Source organism: Ischnura elegans, chromosome 9 (genome assembly GCF_921293095.1).
Source record: "Ischnura elegans chromosome 9, ioIscEleg1.1, whole genome shotgun sequence".
NCBI classification, from domain to species: Eukaryota; Metazoa; Arthropoda; class Insecta; order Odonata; family Coenagrionidae; genus Ischnura; species Ischnura elegans.
The window spans coordinates 110,074,158-110,087,875 of record NC_060254.1 but is presented as its reverse complement, the minus strand read 5'-3'; the positions used below and the strand labels follow the sequence as shown (position 1 = coordinate 110,087,875).

Sequence of the window (13,718 nt, the reverse complement as noted above, 5' to 3'; positions counted from 1 at the left end):
ACGCGAAGGATCTTTCTGCCCGTTCCAATGGAGGCCGTGAAGGGAACAGTTATCCGTGTTTCGCCACACTGCGGTAGCTTATTAGCTCGTTTCAAAGAGATCTCCCAGTTTCCATGGCACCTGAGGCTCCTCTGTTTCCCAGCGTGCGAAACGAGGCATCTTCCCTCTGATTCCTCCTCCTCGGTATCCTCTTGAGGAAAGCGTGGAGAGTGATCCAATTCTTATGAGAAGAAACCTCGCTCCGGCGACTCAACCCCCGTTCATTAAGCAGTTTTCATTCGCAACTTTGCCGATCAACGAACGGAATGAAAATGACTAAACGATAATATAGCTCCAATTATAATGAGTGAAATTAGTTTATGTAGGTCTGTTGATTGCGAGAAGGTTTTTGGTTTCGGGTGGCCCACCGGGAACTTTTGAAGCAGCTGCCCTGCAACCTCCGAAATCTTTCATCTCCTAGTTCTTTAACTTCAAATACATAATAATCATTGTTGGCATCTTGTAGCTTCTGATTATATGTCTTTGGAATGCTGAGAAAGACCTGTGATTTTTGGGAGCTATTTTTCTCTGTCGTATGCATAGTTTTTCAATGTTTTTTTTACGTTTTCCCGTATCAAAATCTTAAGATACCGTCGCGACGTATCAGAGGTAATGGGTATTTAATGCGGACGTAATTTATTTTTTTCCAAAATTTTAATAAATCTTATCATTTATATCCTGAATTTTTGGGAAAAGTAAGACATGGAGACACGTCAGTCATGTTTATTTCCCGTGATGTAGGTATTTCGAGTACTGTGAATAAGTACATATCTCTGTTCGATGAGTATGATGACGAAGCTTCATTTTTATCTCATCAATCTCTTTCTCGTGTTACAGCTTCAATGGAATGATTTTTCATCTTTAATTAAGCGTTGAGCATTAAAAATAGAAATTATCATAGACTGGAAGAGTGGCCGAGTGACTTTAACGACCGTCACTTGTTAACGACTATCGCGGCATTTTCGAATGATAACCTCCGATGTAAAACTGTCCGTATTTGCTCTCATTGCCATGACGCGACGCGACGTTGGGATTTCCCTTAATCAAGGCGAGTGTGCTCGAGGGGCTTTTGTATCGTGTTGTGAGCGTAAGATTGCTATTCAAATATGTATTGAACTGATTTTGAACCAAAAGCATGATATTTCGTTGACAGAATGGCCTTTTTATTTTTTCTTTATAACATTTTTTCCCTTTGATGTTCATGCTAATACCTCACCCACTGAGCAGTTACCAAATGACTTCCATTTTCTGATTGGATCAAATTTTAAAATGAAAATATCGAGGTGTATCGGCAGTACTCATAGCTTTGGTTGCGGAGAAATGATTGGGAACATGGTTGCTTTTTGTAAGGACGTAGTTGGTTTTTCATGGTGGGCACCGAATCGTTGTGTATTGCAAGTGCGTAGATGGGTCGATCGTGGAAGGCTGTTCTCCCGCATCCAACTGGTCAAATGCCCGTGTATGTGTATGGGCCGGTGTTGCCCGTGTGAGTGAGTCCGCGTTCCACTTTCACCTCTCGCAACCATTTTGCAATGGCGACGGCGGCGTCCATTAAAAACATCCCACAGCGCCCTCCTCGCCACTCCACAGCGAGCGCAGTTGGTGGTCCCAAACGCATCCTTTTGTCTCGAACTGAACGACTCCGAACTGCGCGAAATTGGCAGAGGGAGATTTCCGGCCGTGCTCTGTTCTGAATTCGGGTCTCCAATCTTCAGGTCATGCGACGCATTGCGTCTTCCTATCCATCGAGTGAGATTAGAATGCCAATTGCTGTAGCTTTTCTAAGGTGATTTTGGATTCAATTTGCGAGTGAAATATTTGCAAATCTTCTAAGTGCACTAGAAAAGGATTTTACTCGGTTATTTTCAATCCCATTCGCTTGTAGGAAGACTCGATGCTTGAGCAGCATCTAATCCACTGCCGCCTCCCCCACCACGTGTGCAGTTCTTCCAAATTTGTCTTTTCTATATCTACAGTGATTTTCTTAATATTTACTTCCTCACACCCGTGCGTTTCAAACCAGAAATATGCACGCGCCATCATGAAATCCATGTTTTTTTCCATGAAAAATCTTGGGAAGGCATATTGTTAACAAGAAATAATAACATATTGTTTCTAATCCAGGGAATTATTGTTTATTTTTGAACTTGATCCTGCCTTAAAGATGGCCTAGTGTTATTTTTGCGGGAAGAATGTTTTTGTTTCACTCGTTAACTTGAAAGAGATTAGCGCGCCAAGGTGGATTCATTATATTTTTCCAACGAATGTCTTCTCAGAACTTCTGCGTAGGTTTATAAAATGATATTTCATCCTAATATTTCGTACCCTGGACATTGTAATGAGTATAATACGTTTAAAAAAATATTTGAGTCATCGTGATTGAAGTTTGGAATCGTTTTTGCTAAATTCAACGAAAAAGCTTTCCCTTGGATAAATTATAAAGTTTCCCGTCCAAGAAAAGTAGGACCACGTTAGGCAGAAAAAAAGGAGTTGAGCTTTCATTTATGGAAACCCAAATATTTGCTCTAGTCGCACTTTTTACCATATCAAGCCATCTCAGTACATCGCAGTTCGATGTGGCAATAGTGTTTTCCTTCGTCTTTCAGAGTCTTCTCCCTCTCGATCGCATATTCATCAGACGGACGCGCTGTTCGGCTTTCTCGTCTGCTGGCGGTGGGCGTGTCGAAGTGTATCCGACTCCCCTTGGGATGCGTTCAGCTGGTGATGAGGAAACCTTGGGGCTGTGTTCCTCTCACGACGGATGTCCATTTGTTCATTTTGCCGATCCGATGTTTGGGAAAATAAGAATAAGCTAAACTGACCCGAATTTTAGCTGCTGCCCCCTTCCACAACGTTTGCCACTTATAAATTCATTTTTGCATGTTTATTTGAAAAAACTCTTTTATGCGCAAGCCATTCTTTTCTACCATTTGGTCATATTTTCTCGTCACATAAGTCCAGGTAATCCATATTAAAATGCATTTAGTGTTAAATTAGTCGCAATTGGCAGGTAAACATAAAATATTTTTTCTTTGATAGGATTTTTCGAAACTTTATTCTATGGAAAAAATCTTACAGAAACTTACTTAATTGGGGTACATTTGATGTGATAATGAATTATATGTCATTCTTCTAATTTTCGGCCGCAGGATTGAACGCGTTATCATCGCATAAAATTTTAACTTTTAACTCGCAGGTTAAACCCACGGGTTTTTAATAGGTGATAGAGATATAAATCTTTGATCGTTAATGATCAAAGATTTGTTCATTCTCTACATGTTAATGTATTTCGGCAATAATGTGGTGCAAGCATGAACATACGATCATTTTGGAATCACTTCTTGGGATCGCTCATGCAGTCTGGACACTTTCTTCTTTGGCTTTTATGTAAGCAATGTTTCTCTCTGAACTTTTTATTAATGAAAGATATTCCCCGTCAAATACAGACGCGCTAAATTGAAATGACTCATTTAAAGGCTTGGTTGACCGCCGACAGTGGCGACGCATTTCATCGAGCGGATGATGTGGAAGTAAAAACCTCGAGTTGAGCCAATAGTCTCTTCGTTTCGAAGTCGAGTGCTCTTGCTTTGCATCCAAGGACGTCGTTTGCAAAGGAGTGTCATCCTCCGCTGAGCACGCCGCCGCACATAATCTCTCTTCCCGCCGCCGGCATATCATTAAGACGGACGGAATACCGCCCTTGATTCCCCTCGATCCCAGCGCCTCAGCAAACAGCGCGTGGAAACGGAAGATAAACGCATTCCGAGTCGATAGCGGGCATATTTTGACGGTTTCATACAAATCTACAAACGACAAAACTTTTGAGCGAAACTGTTAATTTTGCAGTAAAGAAAAATAAAATCGCTGGTCATGTCCTCATTTTCGAAGGAATTAAAATAAATGTGAACTACGGCGATTTTTTATGACGGCATCAGGTTTTTCACGCCGCGATTATTTTACGTATTATATTGTGACCACTTAGCTTAATTGCACATAAATACACCTCAAAGCGTTAACTCTTCTTTTACTTTCCATGTTTAATGTTTACATATGTTACAGAATTCCATGGCTGCAACATATTTGGCTATCATTTTGTATTCTACCAATAGTACTAATTTGGGAATGAAACTGATTATTTCTCACCGTGTTAGGCGTGCTATTATTGCCTGTTAATAGCAACGTTCGAGTGGATAGATACCAGACTAAGTTTTTAACGATGGAAAAATTTATTTCTTACAGAGGACTCTAATAGTGACATTAAAAAATTATGTTTATACCTTAAGCATTTATAAAGAGCAGTTAGTTGTAAATAGAAGTCTAAGTTGCTCATAAGAGGAACATTTAAAAACTTTTCTGGCGCTAAATACGCGAGTAACATCAGACACTGAGTAGATAAATATTAATTCTGGCTTATGCTAAAATTGGACAGCATATATTATCCTGCACACTGATAACCAATGAAAGGCTCGGGACAGAATTTGCTCGAAATTACTATAATACGCTGCACAAACCGCATGATACTAAGCTTTCATATAATCTAAACGCCCGATAAACAGTATTTTCTTCCTGAATGACCCTGACTGTTCGCCAGGAACAGATATTTTGAACTGTTCTTTTTATGAGCACGATGAAAGTGAACGGTTCGTCAAAATAAACTGTTTAAGCCACCTCTACCTTGAACTCATCAAGCCTGGGATGATCGAAGGTGGTGTCGCGTTGAAATCACTGCGAGCCCTTCCTTCGTTATGTTCCTCGCTTCCTTTGGGATCGTCACCGCGGGGAGAGGATGCGATCCCCGAATGTCCATGGTGTGTATAGGAAGGGCAAGGGCGGCATGCATTGGCCTGGAGGGGGGGAGGGAAGGGAAGGGTGGAGACTTCAACGCCGGAAATAGCACGCGCCACGAGTTGTTGAACGTGTCTTCTCCGATAGGGGGTGCTCGGGGCTTGGGGGACGAAGCGATGGGAGGGATATCGTGTGAGGGATGGCGTGATTTTTATGCGGTAGCGTAATTTTAATGAGATGACGGGTGTTCTTTATTCATTAAATTATTTTTAAACTGTGTTTAAACTATAGAACGCGAAAAATGAAAATGTAATAATTTCTATATTATAATATGTATATTAGCACTTGTTAAACGTGTATTTTAACTAATGAAATCCGAAAGTAGAACAGGAGTACGCTATTTAGGTTCAGGCTATACTGGTCTTAGCGCAGGCACAAACAGTGTTACTTAATATTTGGGTATATCCGCCCATGTCACCAAAATCCAAGCGTCCATGAATAAATATAAAGTTAGCCCGATGCTAAAAATCATGCTTAAGTAGAATCTATGCTCTAAATCAGGCTACTTTCTGAATTATTATATTAATAAATGTTGAAATTTACAAAACAGCACGTTAGTTACGTGAAACTGGCGCTACGGTTGGCTCAAATAGATGGAAGAAATGTCAACAAAAGGAAAAAAGTATCGAATCGTTCAAATTCTCTCTCAATCCTCTCCTCGATTTATGTCTTCCAGGATAGCATATCTTATTTTTTTAATAACATGGCAAAAATATTTCTCTTTCATATCATAGTCGCGGATCTACCTCCTCGTGTGGGCATTTACGTTGTGAGTCTTGCCGTGTGGTAGAAATTAATAGCCGAGGTCCATCTCACGTTTAACCTTCGAGGAGGAAATGTTTCCCTCAAATGACCTTAAGGTGGCAAACAGCGCACGAGTATTCGCTGACATCACTGTATTCTCGGCGCTGCCTTCATCGCTCCCTTGTGCAAAGGATGAGCGAATACCGCGTAACTTCCTCATCTTCGTTGATGTGTGCAAAGAGTTTACCACGAAGTACGCGGAGAGAAGACTATAAGAGTTTTTTTTATTATCCCTTTAGTGATTTTTGTGTTCAAGGTTTTATCTTCGTTGGTGAATCGACGCGTTTGCCAACCTCCCTCTTTTTATTATGATGCGCATTTTAAGCAAAAGTGACCTCAGCGAAAATAATCTCACCATCAAAATAATATTCTTGTCAGCGTTTTTATACTAGTTTGATGCATTTTACACAATGTTAGACCAGGCTACGATAACCATTATTTCTCGTTACCTCAGAAACCCGGTTTTCCTCTAGCAATCATTTGGGTAACTATAGTGCGTGAGTTTACATACAATTTTACTGACACATTATTGTTAATAAAAAATTGTTTTAATTAATATCTGTAAATGTCTCCTTGGATTCTAGTTTCACATTTATTTCTGATAAAGTAATGTTGTCCTCCATGAAACAAAACTTCGATGTTTTATGAAATTATTTAGCAAATATGGCCAATGAAAGTATCACCGACGGGACAACTTTTCCACATTATGAGGCATGATAGTCTGATGAAATGAAGGTAGAAGGACAGGTGGATGAGAATATTAGGTAGTGGCAGCCACAAATGAGTTACACAGACGCCAAAATATGTAAATAGAGAAGAAATAAGTCACCATGGAAAGAATAGCGGATAGGAGAGAGGAATGGAGAGCAGCGTCATACAAATATTAGGATTATTGACTCACAGCAATGCTATTGATTAGTCAAAATTTCCTACCGTCTGAAAAGTGAAAATATTACTTCCATAATTTTAAAGGTATTATTTTTTTTTATTTGAGGTACAGGTAAATGTTGAAATGGGTCTAATCAATATTCTCAGGAAATTTCAATATGATAGCGTACGTTTAATGCAACTGATTCGCTACGTATAAATACTAATACTTACGTCCATTTTAGTGGGAGTGGTTCGTCTCCTCTCGATGCGTAGTTAGCATTTTTTTTTTCAAATGAAAGATGCCGATGGGTTAAATCGAAGCGTGCGGTGAGGCATTCCTCCCATATAGTTTGACCCGACCGCAAAGAGGTGACGACATCGACCTTGGAGAAGAGGATGAGCTCTGGGAAGGCTTTTATGATGAGGGGGGGAGAGTGAGTTTATCGAAGGCCTTCGCAGAAAAAAATAAGAATGGGCGAGCAAAATCGGAAAACCAACATATGTGAGCGGCGTGCGGATTATTTCGCGGCGCGGATGGATTGTGGGGCCAGCGGTGTATCATCACGCGTGATTCTTCCCATGCAATCTCCGATATCTACACGATGAAAATTCCCTCTCACGTTTCCTTGGCCAGCACGTAGTTTTCATGTCCATTTCGGGGAAGAAGCGGACGCGAAGAATCGCGCCCATTACCGCGTATGTATTACAATGCCCTAAAGCAACGGATTCACCGAGAATTGATAACTTGCATTGAAGGGAAGCATCAATCCCACTCGTTTATTCTCATTCTTACGTATTAATTGTTTAAAAGTTTAGAAAACCTCTTTAAATTTTCATTTTATAGCCTCGTTTTTATATTTTAAACTATAAAGGGAGTAATTTTGGGTTCTCCTCTGAATGGATTGATTTCTGAACGATATTTTGAGCGACTTAATGTCAACTATCTACATCTACACATTACCCTGCGAGCCACCTTTAGGGTGTTTGGCAGGGGGTGATCAATCACCAGCATGCAGCATGCATTTGGACTCCCACATGCACACCACACGGTCCAAAAAACGTCACGCATACTAGCAAATGATACAACCATATGCTGTTAGAAATAATAATAAAATTAAGAAACATGCATTAAGTTTTACATAGGTTAGTAGGCTACACTACAAGTCATGCAATCCATTTATGAGTTCTATCGCTGCCGTTATAATCTCTTATTGATCGTGGAAAAAATGACATTCTCAATGTCTATTCGACAGTCTCTCTTATTTTATTTATATGATCTGATCTTCCGTAGTATGTTGGCGTCAGTAAGATATGGCTAACGTCGTTAGAAAAGACACTGCTCTTGAATTTATCTAAAAGGTTTAGTCAATTTTAATCTACGGTCCGACGGAGATTCCCATCTGAGTTTATCTAAGAGGTCAGTTACACTAACAAGACTATCGTAGCGACCTTTCACGTCCTATGGTGCAGCCGTCACAGATAAAATACACCAGTAACGCACCGATAAATGGAAGTATCATTACCGCTTGCGTGTTAAGGCATTGACATTTTTATCCTCTAGATTTGCTTGAGGTGTAGGCTCGCTGTTAAAGTCTGCGCAAATACAAGCTCGTAATTTTCATGCCAGTCCTTAGGGACGAGAACGAGAAACTTGGGGAAGTATATAAAAATGTGTAGGTACCTGGGGGAGGATAATTGTCCTTTCGAGTAGACTGGATGGGAATGTTGGCTCCGGGAATGGGTATTTACTGGAAGATGGTTCTCAATGATTTTCATTTTGAAGGGGTTGGGGAATGAATCAGGGTGGGTTTGTGGGAGGGATGTGAAATGATTTCAAGATCCTCAACGAGAGGGGTGCGTTTCAGGGATGTAAAAAAAGAGAGAAATATGAATTATACCTTAAAGCTTGTGCAGTACAAAGATGCAATCGCATTTAACCTTTCTGACCCGAGCGATCCCCACTCATTTTGAATGCCCTTGCCGTGGGAAAATATTCTTTCCCGGAAGGCCAAAGGTCCGTGGTTCGAATCCTGGTCAGAACAATTTTTTCTCATGAAAATTCATGTCTAATTCACCGCCGTTTACGCGGAAGACTTCGAAAATGTTTACAGATATAATGATGTCATCGTATTTTTATCTTCCTCCGCCTTTTATCGGCTACTTCTCCCGAGACAGCGGCAGCTTTGCCGGGAGAAACTTCTCGCGGTTCATTTGAGAAACGTGAAACTCACCCGTTTGCCTAACTCGGATTGGAAAGAGCCAATATTGTTTTGTGTCGGCAAAAACGCAAAAATCTGCTGCCAATTTAAGAGAGCGTGATGGAAATCGTTTGAGAAACCCCTCACACGATCAATTATATGCTAGTCAAAAGTCTCAGAATGTCAAAATTGATGAAAATCTGTATTTTGTGGATAATATTTTGAAAAATATTAGGTGCAATTGACATACACGTTGAAATTCACAATTTTGACGAGATTTTTGCGAATTATTTAGAAATGTATTGATTGTGCCTCGAAAATGGCGAGGATGATTCATTAGCAATTAAAATTCTATTTTGTCAAAATATTCATGACGTATTTTCATTAGTTTTTATGATGAATTATGATCGTGTTCGATTTTAGTCTGGAAGTTAAAAAAAATACTGTGGCGCTTTGTGGCTAATTTCTTCGAATTGGTCAAATTCTTTTTCGATTTTTTTAATAAATATGTTTCGTATAAATACTTGGATAAATTTTAACAATACCAATAACAATAACAGTGCCACGTTTACGATAGCATTTTAGTGTAGATTCTGGCGTAAATCTATACGATACCGGTTTTGGCATATTCTCCGCACGTGGCAAAAATTGATCGTAGCCTATAGAAATTGCCAAGAGGTCAGTGCGCTGTGCGATGCGGTAGATTTCACCCCACATCGATGCTTCCCTAGGCGAGGCCGTGACTTATTTTCAACCGCCGTCCAATCGTTTGGAATTGCAGCTCATGGCAGCGGAGAAATATGCGATAGTGAAGAAATCTTGCCGGATCGGCTTGGCCGAGGGTTTTCGACCGGTGGAAATCAGCCATGCTTCCAACTCTGTGACCCTATGCCCGAAGAGGACGAATTGGCAATAGATTAGAGCTGCTGATAATTTAACTGTGACCTAGCCGTACAGAAACAAAAGCGGGCCGTGGAAAATGGGATAGAGACTATAACCATCACTGCAGTTTATATGGAGTCACTCAGCCTTTTTCAATAACAAATCATCTACTAGTATTTTTTATGTCAGTAGCCTCAAACCTTTACATGAGTCGATTAGAAACTATTCAGATAGCTGACTTCCTGATGGATAAGTGATGTCTAATATTCTCTTCGTAAACTCTGAGCCGAATAAACTTTTCCCTAACATTCCATCCGGTTATCGGTGATAATGGTCGCTATTGTCGGTATTTAAAATTTCAGTCAGCTTGAGTTTTCTTTTGCATTTAATTGTTGTCTTCCAGTTCCTCACCGTGTACGTGGTTGTGTTATGTTTATCTCAAATTCAACCCAGGATTGAAATGCATTCCCACAGCTGCCTATATTTTTTGTGTCAATACAGAATTCACAATTCATTCATTCGATTAACCTGAGTAAATTGCGGCTGCGAGGAGAAAAATTTCTTTCTATGTACGTATCAAGAGGGGAATAGTTTTTTTATTCGCATAAAAATTCCATTTCCATTCCATCCAGTTTTCGCACATTCTCTTTGCTCAGCAGTGCGGAGCATATTTCTCCTGCATTCTGATCAATATCTTCCTCTTAGTGTTTGCTTCTTCTTGCTATCTCTATTTTCGATTCCTTACTTCGTTTTTTCATCGCATGTTTCAACATTTTCTTCTGTTTTTAATGCTCTTTCTTCTTCTATACATATTCAGATTTCTCTCTGTGCCGGATGAAGGCATTCACTAAACTTGCATCGTCTTCATTTTGTTTATTCCATCCGATGAAGCTCTCCATCATATTGAATCACTGCAATTGCACGTCTATGAAGCATAGTGAAGAATAGTTGGCTTTTCAGTGGTACATGGAATATTTATTTGTGCTCTTGGATGTATGCAGTTCAAAATTCACTCAATATTTCTTTCTGTAAATATTTTCTTCGATTTTTTTTAAAAACGAGGGTTATCATCTCTATGTCATTTCTCTCGTTTGTCGTTTAACCTGACAAGAAGAGGAGAATGAAAAAAAAACTGTGGATAATACACCCAGGAATAGTCATATTTCGAGTGTGGAATGCGTATTGTGCCATGGTCAGGGTGAATGGGATGTGTAAATTCCGAGCAGAATGAGATACTGACTCACAGCGGAGAAGACGGACGCATGGATATCTATCGAGCTTTCGTAGAGTGGTCATTGGTAAACTATTCGCGTGAACCCTCCTTCTTCAGAAAATCGTGAGTTAATGCCATCCCATGAATGCATTTTCGTGCACTTTCATGTCTTGCAATGACCATTCTTTCACTCACCTACCTGGCATCCAACCTCGTACACCTTTCTAACTGAGACCTACTCCATTTTTCACCTCTTTTATACCCTAAGAAATGAGGCAATGTCTTTCATCTAGCTTATTCACGCATAAAGTTTTTGTCACATTTTATTTGGCATATTTATACAATTCATAATTCCAATTAAGATTTAAGGGGTTTCCTTAAGTACATACAGTGATGCCACTGGAAACCCTTACATATCGACGTTTTCTATAACACTCTGCTGAGAGAAAACTGCTTATATAATTTTTGTGGAGCGTATATAATTGGTAAGAATTCAATAGAGATTCATGGGTAATAATTTTCTTTGAATAAATTTTTGCCGAAAGAAGTCTAGAGAAAGTCTCTCTGATTACTGTGAACTGTTTATGTGGAATCTCCCCGTGGGCTCGGGTTCAAATCCCGGCGGTGGCAGAGGAGTCCCAGAGACTGCCCGATCCCTGCTTGAGATGTAGAGGACATTTCAAGGACAACACTCCGCCCGTCGGTTGGAACGTGAAGCCGTGGAGCCTTTCGTCAAGAGCAGGCCGATGCCTACGCCGGGTTTCTCTCCACCCTTCCTTACCTACCCTTCCCTCATGGCGCAAATGACCTCAGCTGTCGGTCGCCTCCTCCAAATACCATACCTACCATACCGTAGTAAATAGTTCATGTGGATTTAAATTAAGCTTTTCTCTTCGCCACTATGGATGTTTACTACCAAGTTACCCCGGTAAATTTTCTCAAACATTAGCTCTAAAGAATCCCTAAAGAACGATATTTTAGATGCCACATTATCTCTCTATTCTGTCGTACTCCTTTTAAATTTGATCTGTTGCTCACATCAATAGAATCCGGAACCTCTGCCTCACGTTCAAGCTGAAGAAGTGCCTGATTGGTGCTGAGGAATCCGATTCACTCGAAGAGACGATGACGCCACGCACAAGCGAGGAGCATTTTTAAGAGTGACGCCTTGCACAAACACATCAATGGGAGGAAGACTCGCTTGCCGAGGTGAAGAGCGTGCAGATTGACTGGCAGCAGAAGAACTTGACCTTAAAGGTGGTGCCGTCAGCATTTCCCAGGGGGTGGAAAAGAGCCTCCCGGCCTCCACTCCACACGCGCTCTATCGGTCCAGGAAGAGCCGCACCCACCCACCGACGCACGTCTGCGATGTCGAACCGCACCCACAAGGTTCTGTCACCAGCCGATGTGTCTCTCGTATCTTACGATTGGGCGGTTGAAAAGTCTTTTAAGTGCGCATGCCTCGAGGCGCGCAATTGCACAACATGATGCACGTACGAATGCGCGTATAGAAATGCACCTTGTGAAGCCGTGAAATGCACGATCGTGTGCGGTAATCCATTGAATGCGAGGTGAAGAAAAAGCCCTCGCTCTAATTGAGAACAATTTTGCACGCTCTATTGATGAAGATGTGCAATATTTAAGACGGAATATGTGGAGAGAAACTTGATGGAGAGAAGAAAGATTTCGTGCTTTCGTGCTTTTGATGGAGAGAAGTCAGGCGTTGGCATTAGCCTGCTCTTGATGAAAATCGCTGGCGGGAATAATATATTTCAGTTATCTTCTTTTTTATTTTCCTCATTCGTGAATCTTGTCTTTGGTTGCAAATGTGTGACATTGTCTCCATGGCACTCCGTCCTCTTCTTTTCTAATGTGCATGTTCCTTTCCTTTTTACATACCTCTTATAATTATGTTCTCCTTCCTTTCTCACCCTTTCCACCTTCGTATTTTCCATTCAATCGTCAATTTCTGTGCACTTGTCTTTCTTGAAATGTACCAATCTGTTTCGTCATCCTGTTTAAGTTTCTTGGACTAGGCAAGTCTTTCTTCGCCAATTCTCGTAGCTCTAGATCCTATGTAGCATTTTTTCGTTCGTTCATCTTCATTCGTTTCTATAGCCGTATTTCGAAACTTTTATTTTAATTTTATCTTGTTTTATCTTCTTTAAAGACTATGCTTCGTGCTTATTAATTTAACGCTTTATGTGAAGCATTTTGCAAATATTGTCTAATGTCTGTCTTGATGTTCCTTGCTATATCCAGTTCCTAAATCTTTTTTCCTGTGCAATTTTCAATAGCCTGCTCAAAATAAATAACGGAATACGCCGAACGTCAACGGCAATTGTCCATTTTTTCGTCAAACGGCCAATCGCTTGTGGGAACGAGCAGAGTTGAAGATTACCTATAACGGGGCGGGGGGAGGGGTCCCCGTCAGGTAACCCTGCGTCTTCTAATCCTTTTGGAAGGGTGTTGCCCAGTTGAAAGGGTCACGGCTATTGAGTCACGCTCTGTAATGGAACAAGATTTTCATGCCCCTTTGGGTTTTGCGACACATGAACGGTCCCCTCCCTGTGAAACCAGCCGTCCACACGGACAATGTTTTATGGCCGTATAAAGCGAGCTCTAGGTGCTTGAAGAGTGGCAATTTTTTTCGCCTTGCGAAATAGCGGCGTCCGCTTACGCCATTCGAGAGCGTGCTAATGTTAATTCGTCACCCTCGTAAAACGGTCCTCAAGGTAATTGCTCCGACCGGGTTGCCATTTTCCTGAAATTCGTCCCAAACACATGCACGACTATGTATTATACCTGTTGCTCACCGGCGGGGCTCTTTCTTTTTGAGGTTGTAAAACTTGTTGCTATTGTAACGC

General features: G+C 40.8%; 1 protein-coding gene across 3 annotated transcripts in view; it reads left to right on the top strand.

Moving 5' to 3' along the window:
* Window positions 1-13,718, top strand: part of LOC124165778 (cuticlin-4) — a 261,659-nt gene that overhangs the window by 84,317 nt on the left and 163,624 nt on the right. The gene's annotated exons all lie outside the window — the stretch shown is intronic.